We start from the raw sequence: 8,404 nt of genomic DNA, 5'->3' as shown, positions 1-8,404 counted from the left end.
TCGCTATGAGTCAGGGCTGACTCGACGGCACATAACAACAACATAACATATAAAAGATATTTGCATCTCATGTATTTCAAGGGAGCTCTGATGGCATAGTGCCTAAGGCATTTAACTGCTAACCAGAAGGCTGGTGGTTCAAACTTACCAGCCATTCCTTGGAAAGAAGATTGGGCAATTTACTTCTGTAGTGATACTGCCTCAGAAACTGAAGGAGGGGTTGCTAATGAGATGGATCCGACTTGACAGCAGTGAGTTTGGTTTTGGTCATACATTTCAAAAAATATTGTATATTATCCAAAAGAAGGAAAAAGAAAAGAAAGAAGACATCGTATTGCACTAGACAAATCTGCTGCAAAAGACCTCTTTAAAGTGCTGAGGATCAAAGATGTCTCCTTGAAGATGGAAATACACCTAACGCAAGCCATGGTATTTTCGATCACCTCATATGCATGTGAAAGCTGAACAATGAAAAAGGAAGAACAAAGAAGAGTTGATGCTTTTGAGTTGTGATGTTGGCAAAGAATACTGAAAATACCAAATCTTTCCTGGAGGAAGTGCAGCCGGGATGCTCCTTGGAAGTGAGAATGACCACACTTCGTCTTACCTACTTTGCTCATGTTGTCAAAGGTGACCATTCCCTGCAGAAGGATATCATACTTGGTAAAGTGGAGGGTCAGTGAAAAAGCAGAAGACCCTCGATGAGATGGATTGACACAGTGGCTAAAATGATGGGCTCGAGTATAGCAAGGATTGTGAGAATGGTAATGACCAGGCATTGCTTTGTTCTTTTTTACATAGGGTTGCTATGAGTCAGAGCCAACTTGACGGCACCTAATGACAGAGCTGAGATTTAAACAAGGGATTCTGAATCTAGAGCCCCTCACTCTTATTCAACATGCAGCATTGTTTTATCACCCAACCCCCACAACCAACCAATTGATCTGAATCTTATCTGAAAGGCAAGGACTCAGTAATCATTTTATATGTGATTGCAAGAGATTTGAAGATAACCACATGGTAAATCCCTCACCTCCTCCAGATTTTTATTGAAAAGCCATTCTTCCTGGCCACCCCATGTACAACTTGAACCATCATATCCTCCTTCTTAGCTTTATTTTATCACTATTTAGCAATAGATTATATTGTTGTTTTTTTGGGGGTGGGGACTTTTTTTTTTTTTTTGCAACTTTATCTTTCTTGGGAGCTCTCTGGTGGCGTAGTGCCAACGGCATTTGACTATTAACCAGAAGGCTGGCGGTTCAAACCCACCAGCCACTCCTTGGAAGGAAGGTTGGGCAATCTACTTCCATAGTGATATCACTTTGGAAGCCCAAGGAGGGGTCGCTGTATGAGTCGGATCTGACTTGACAGCAGTGAGTTTGGTTTGGTTTTGGTATATCACACTTACTGCCTGCCTCTTCCACTAAAATGTAAAGTGCATAAGGACAGGAATGTTTTTAAGTTTTGTTCACTAATATATTGTATCACCAGTATTGAATGCAGTGCCTGGCACATTGTAAGTGCTCAATAAATGAATAATAGGAAGGAAGGAAGCACAGGAATTTATTTGGTCTTCCTCACATCTCAGCAAACTCCACAAGACAGGAAATAGACAGAGCTGGGACTGACAAAAGAGACCTGCCTAGTGCTTAGAATGAGATAAGCATGATGACAAATAGCCACTTCAATGAACGGTCAGGGTAGCTGAAGTCAGAAAGGCAAACTGGGTCCAAACCAAGGAGGCATATGAAATCACTAAAAACCTAAGAGTGTGAAAGCAACTGAGGCCTAAATCTGCCACACACCTGCTCCTTAAGCCATGTGGCTTTTACTGCTTCTTGCTTCACGAGCTCAAGTGTCTGCTTCCAGAATGCATTGCAGGCTTCTCACTCCTGGTTTGGAACTCCTGCTAAGCCCAAGAAAGACGGGAAATGATTCACAAGTTTGCTCAACTCTTACTAGTTTTCTTCCCTCCTAAGGTTTGGCAAAACTGAACCAATCCCTTCATGTAGAGTTGATTGTGACTCATAGCACCCCTATAGGACAGGGTAGAACTGCCCTCTAGGGTATCCAAGGCTGTAATCTTTACAGAAGCAGACAGCCACATCTTTCACCTGCTGAATGGCCAGTGGATTTGAACCACTGAAGGGTCCTAGAAAAGAAAGTTCTTATAATCCTTCCCCAGGCAGCTCTCAGGAAATGTCTTCAGGCTCCACTTCCCTTCTGGAAACCTTTGCTTTGGCCCCGTTTCCCCCCGTCCTTCTTAAGTTTCACTTGGATTTCTCCTCTCCCCCTAGTTCCTTTTGGTGCATCTTGACTGTGCACTATCTTCCTTCTTTTGATTTTGGCTTCACTGCTGGATGCTATCTCTTGAATTACCTTAAGCTCTTCACTCAGCAGTCTCTGATCAGGTCTGACCCAATGTCTGTGGCTCCTTGTCCTTCAGGAGAGGATTTAGGGCAAAGGAATAAAGAGAAAATCTCTACTCCTACATGGATATTCTCCTCGCTGCATCCCCGGCCCCACCCTAGACACAGATTCTTCTTAACACTAAGGCGTGCTCCTCGCACTGTCATTTTACCCTATTTAAAACTCACTGCCATTGAGTTGATTCCAAGTAATAGTGACCCCCATTGGGTTTCCAAGACTATAAATCTTTATGAAAGCAGACTTGCTCATCTTTCTCCAATGGAGCAGCTGATATGTTCAAACCACTGACCTTTTGGCTAGCTGCCAAATGCCTTAACCACTATACCATCAGAGCTCCCTATCCTATTTGAAACCAAACTCAGTGCTGTCGAGTTAGATCCAACTCACAGTGACTCCTCCTTGGGTTTCCTACCTGGTATCACTACAGAAATAGATTGCCCAACCTTCTTTCCAAGGCACACAAATCCCACTCTCATGCTCTTCACCCTCAAACCTCCATCTGCCATGGCTCCTGATGAAACGTTTATGAAATCCCAAGTCTAGGATTCCCCCTGAAATGTGAATAAAACTCACACCAGCTCCATAAATAGTGTCATAGAGCAACATCACAGAGTCTGTTGAAGTAAAAGGAAAAGAGATTTATTGAGGGATAAAGATGGTCTGGACCAGGAAGATGTTCAAATTCACAGAGTAAAGATGGCTGCTCCACCAGACAATGAGGAAAGAAACATTTTTGTATAGCTGGAGCAGGAATTAAAAGTTACAAAATCATAATTGGCTGAAAGGCAATCAGGAGAGTCAAAGGAGGTATATCTAAAAACAGGGATTTAGCAGAGATAGGTGGATAACACATAAGTGGGATTACATGATTGGTTTAAGGTACATAATTGCAAGCATAAGTGCTCTTCAGTTTATTACAGGATGGTCACAGGACAATGGCAGGACAGTTGTTTTAGGTAACCTTCTATAAAAATTTTTTTCTCAATCATGTGTGTTTCTGGAGGTCCAGAGTAAAGATTTATCAATAAGGCTATGTGCATCAAGACCCTTTGGGTATAAGTTATCTGTGGTAATTAAGGTTATATGTCAACTTGGGAGGCCTGGTTTTGAGTGGTTGGGCAGCTAGTTGTTCCCCGTGGTGAGATTGGTAATTAACTCCACGGTGGAATCTATCAAAGCAGCTGAGTAGCTGGTTTAGGGATGTGATCAGCTTCCAGTATATAAGAAGCAGCTTTGAGAAAGGTCTTCAGCTTTGGGCACACTGGGACCCTGCACATAACCAATTCTTCATTTAGCAGCTTGCTGTGTTGTTTGCTGATCTTGGGACTCTGGATGGACTTGAATAAATGACCTGCTGTGTGTTTTGGTAATATTGGGACTTTGCTTTTTACTTGTTGACCTTGGGGTTGTTAGCCTCAGCAGCCAGCAGATGCCTGAGTGAAGAGAGGCCTCTAGCTTCAGTGGGCAGGGAGCAAGAGGCAGAGCTGAAGCCCAAGGTTGAGGGGCTTTCACCCAGCCCCTAGAGCCTGGCACTTAGACAGTTCTAGCCTCTTAAACTGTAAGAGAATAAACTCCTGTTTATTAAAGCCATCTACATTTGTGGTATATTCTTGTCAGAGTGGCACTAGGTAACCAAAACAGAATATGGTACCAAGAGAGTGGAGTGCTGCTCTGACAGATACCTAAAATGTGGAAACAGGAGTGGAGTGCATCCTTGACCCAAGACCCTGGCAGAGAGACCCCAACATACAATATGAGAGACAGCAGGAACAGAACAAGAGACTGGCATGAGAGACAGCAGTAGCAGAGCCCAGAGACCGGAATTAAACAGCAACAGGCTTACCAGGCCATGGAGGAGAAAGCCGGGTGCCATTAGGTAGGCGGCTTCCTGGCAGAGTGGGTTGCCTTCAGGCATTAATTGGTAGAGAAGACTGGCATGAAATGGAGTAGCAGGTTGGCCGGCCCACAGAGCAAGCTAAATAATGTCCTTTGGGGCAAGATGATTCCTGGAAGAGTGGGTTGCACTTGGGCATTAATTGACAGAAGTAGAGAGACCAAGGAAACAGGAAGCAGAGCTGCCTCAGCCTCAAGGGTATGACCATGGCCTTTGGGAGTGGAACCACCACAGCCCCCTAGGTTTCAAAAAGCCAGACCTTCACCAACTTGGTTCTGGAGTGTGGGGCTGCTCATTCATGTGAGACAGTGGGATGGAGTCAAGCTGCTGCCAAAGAGTGAGGGGGCAGGGCTGCCATGCCAAGAGGTAGAGGAATAAGGCCCACCAGGCCAAGGGGGTGAGGTCTCCATTTAGAGGAACTAGGGAACTGGAGCCACCCAGTGAGAGAGAACTGTACAGATACTACCCAATGAAGATCTGTACAGCTGCCAATTTGACAAGGGGTGGAATTGTGGTAGTTAAGTTTGTGTGTCAACTTGGCTAGGCCTGGTTGAGTTGCTTGGCAGCTGAATGTAGGTATTCCCCATGGTGAAATTGGTAACTAACTCCATGGTGGTATCTATTGGAGCAGCTGAGTAGCTGCTTTGGGTATGTGATCTGCTTCCCGTATATAAGAAACAGCTTTGGGAATGGTAGCTAGCTTATGGCATGCTTGAACCCTGAATGTAGCTGTGTCATTGTTCAGCAGCCTGCCATGCTCTGCCGACCTTGGAACTTTCAATGGACTTGAATTAATGGCCTGCCATGTGGTTTGGTAACATTAGGACTGTACCTTATTATTTGTCAACCTTGGGCTTGTCAGCCTCAGCAGCCAGTAGCTGTCTGAGTGAATAGATGCCTCTAGCTTCAGTGGGCCAGGAACAAGAGGCAGAGCTGAAGCTCAAGGTCAAGGGGCTTTCACCCAGCCCCTAGAGCCTGGCACTTTGAACTCAGACTTCTAGTCTCCCCAACTGTAAGAGAATAAATTCCTGTTTGTTCAAGCCATCCCATTTATGGTTTATTCCTGTCAGAGCAGCACTAGGTAACCAGAACAGTAACCAAAACATTATCACATCCTGCATATGTTTGACCAAAGTGGAAAGACCTTCTGGGAATAAATTGTGATACCTTGCAACCTCCAGACCTCAGAACAAAAGAATGCCTCTTTAGGGTATATGATGAGCATTGAGATTAAGTCAGCATCAAGGTTAGAAGAACTGCTGTTAGAAAAGGCAGGTTTAAAATTCAACATGGATTTTAGACACATGTGAAGACTTTAAAAGAGAGTTGTTGTTGTTGTTGTCGTGTGCCATCGAATCAGACCCAACTCATAACAACCCCTCCTTGGGTTTCCGAGGCCATATCACTTACGGAAGTAGATTGCCCAACCTGCTCTATTTATGCACACCATTAACTAGGGTTTGTGTTGTTGTTGTTATTTGCCGTCGAGTCGGCCCTGACTCATAGCGACCCCTCCTTGGGTTGCCGAAGCAGTATCACTACGGAAGTAGGATTGCCCAACCTTCCTTCCGAGGAGTGGCTGGTGGGTTTGAACGCCAACCTTCTGGTTAGCAGTCAAGTGCTTTAGACACTATGCTACCAGAGCTCCTAAAGTGGCTGTGGAAATGAAAACTAATTTGGAGTCCCTTACGCCATGGTGGAAGAGCATGGCTACTACCTGGTTTCACAGGGCAGAAGTTTAACATGATAAATAACCTAACTTTCAGAAATAGTAATTGGCTGTTCCTGTATATTTATGTATTATCAACTGCTCCTGCTCTTTAACTCCTGCACTCTAGACAGGCAGATGCCTCCACTCAGCAGGAACACCCTGCCCTCCTTTAAAAAGAAAGAAAGAAAGAAAAACCCTGCAACATTTGCTTCTCAAGCAAAGTGACGTTTCAGAGAGAAAATGATGTTCAAGGACATTTTAATGAACCTCTGAAAAATCTACTAAAACCTCCTATACTTCTTGGACTTTCTGACTATATTAGTCTCTTCTGACTATATTAACCCCGATGCTGCCACATTTCATTGGAACATGCGGCCTTGGAACACCCAGCCTTAAACCAAAAAAAAAAAAAAACTCACTGTCGTTGAGTGCATTTGACTCATAGTGAACCCTCCTTGGGTTTCCAAGATAGTATCACTATGAAAGTAGGTTGCCCCAATCTTCCTTCCCACGAGTGGCCAGTGGGTTTGAACCACCAACCTTCTGGAACATGCATTTTAGCTATGTGTTCCTGATCTGTGAATCATTGATCAAATAATAAATCTCTGGTACTGTTTTTAACTTCATTTCCAGTCTCAGAAATTCTTTCACAATTCAGGTGTTAGAGACATGGGATTCCTTAGGTAGCCTCTGTGATTCCAAAATCAAGTGTCAGTTTTCAGCTTTAGGACCAATCTGAGCTGATGGAGCTCCTTTGTCTTTGCTTTATCTTGGGTTCACTCAAGTAAAAAAGAAACCTCTCAGAATACAAGCTCTGTGCCTTGCTAATAACTCTTGAGATTTAATTTTTGATTTGTGTTTTGAATTGTCATGATAAAAATACAAGCTCACCAATCAAAAGGAGTACCCCATACTGGAGAAATTAGAGGAAACCATCTAGCTGATATGGCAGCCAAACAGACTGCCTTTCAAATTATTTCTGCACTTACAATAAATAAAGAAAGTGACTTCCCAAATCTGTCTACTGATAACTCCAACCTTCATGAATTAATTTTAGAAAAACTTTGAAAACATCAACAGTTAACTCAAACAGACAAAATTAAAGCACGGAAAAAGACAGGCTGTTACCAAGATGCTGCCACTAAATTGCAGACTGGGTCTAATAAGAAAACTGTCTTACCTAATTTCCTACATATTCCTATGATGTGAGCCTTACATGGAGGTTCCCACATGGAACGAGACGAAATGATTGTTGTTATTAGGTGCCATCAAGTTGGTCCCAACTCATGTACAACAGAAGGAAACACTGCACGGTCCTGCAACATCCTCACAACTGTTGCTATGCTGGAACCCATTGTTTCAGGCAATGTGTCAATCCTTCTTGTTGAGGGTCTTCTGCCTTTTTCACTGACCCCCTACTTTACCAAGCATGATATTCTTCTCCAAGGAACAGTCCCTTCTGACAACATGACAAAAGTAGGAGGGAAAAAGTCTGGCCATTCTCACTTCCAAGGAGCATTCTTACTGCACTTCTTCCAGACAGATTATTTTGTTCTTCTGGGAGTCCATGGTATTTTCAGTATTCTTCACCAACACCACAATTCAAAGACATCAATTCTTCTTCCATCTTCCTTATCCATTGTCCACCTTTCAAGTGGATCTGAGGCGACTGAAAATACCATAGCTTGGGTTAGGCACACCTTATTCTTCAGAGTGACATCTTTGTACGTTAACACTTTAAAGAAGTCTTTTGCAGCAGATTTGTCTGCTGCAATATGATGTCTGATTTCTCGACTGTTGCTTATGTGGGTATAGATTGTGGATCCAAGTAAAATGACAACTTCAAATTTTCTCCATTTATTGTAGTGTTGCTTATTGGTCCACTTGTGAGGATTTTTGTTTTCTTTATGTTGAGGTGTAATCCATACTGAAGGCTGTAGTCTTTGATCTTCATCAGTAATTGCTTCAAGTCCTCTTCAATTTAAGGAAGCAAGGTTGTTAATGAGTCTTCCTCTAATCCTGATGCTACGTTCTTCTTCATATAGTCCCATTCTTCACAATGCTATCCATAATTTGTTATGATCCACACAGTCAAATGCCTTTGCATGGTGAATAAAATACAGGTAAACATCTTTCTGGTATTCTTTGCTTTCAGCCAAGATCCATCTGACATCACCAATGATATGCCTCATTACACATCTCTTCTGTATACAGCTTGTATTTCTGGAAGTTCCCTGTCAATACACTGCTGCAACCATTTTTTAATTATCCTCAGCAAAATTTTAATTGCATGTGCTATTAATGATATCGTTCAGTAATTTCTACATTCTCTTGGATTGCCTTTCTTTGAAATGGGCACAAATATG

This window comes from Orycteropus afer, unplaced genomic scaffold (assembly GCF_000298275.1).
Source record: "Orycteropus afer afer isolate SDZICR_OR568_19922 unplaced genomic scaffold, OryAfe1.0 scaffold00156, whole genome shotgun sequence".
Taxonomy (NCBI): Eukaryota; Metazoa; Chordata; class Mammalia; order Tubulidentata; family Orycteropodidae; genus Orycteropus; species Orycteropus afer.
Note: the sequence above shows the minus strand (reverse complement) of the source record.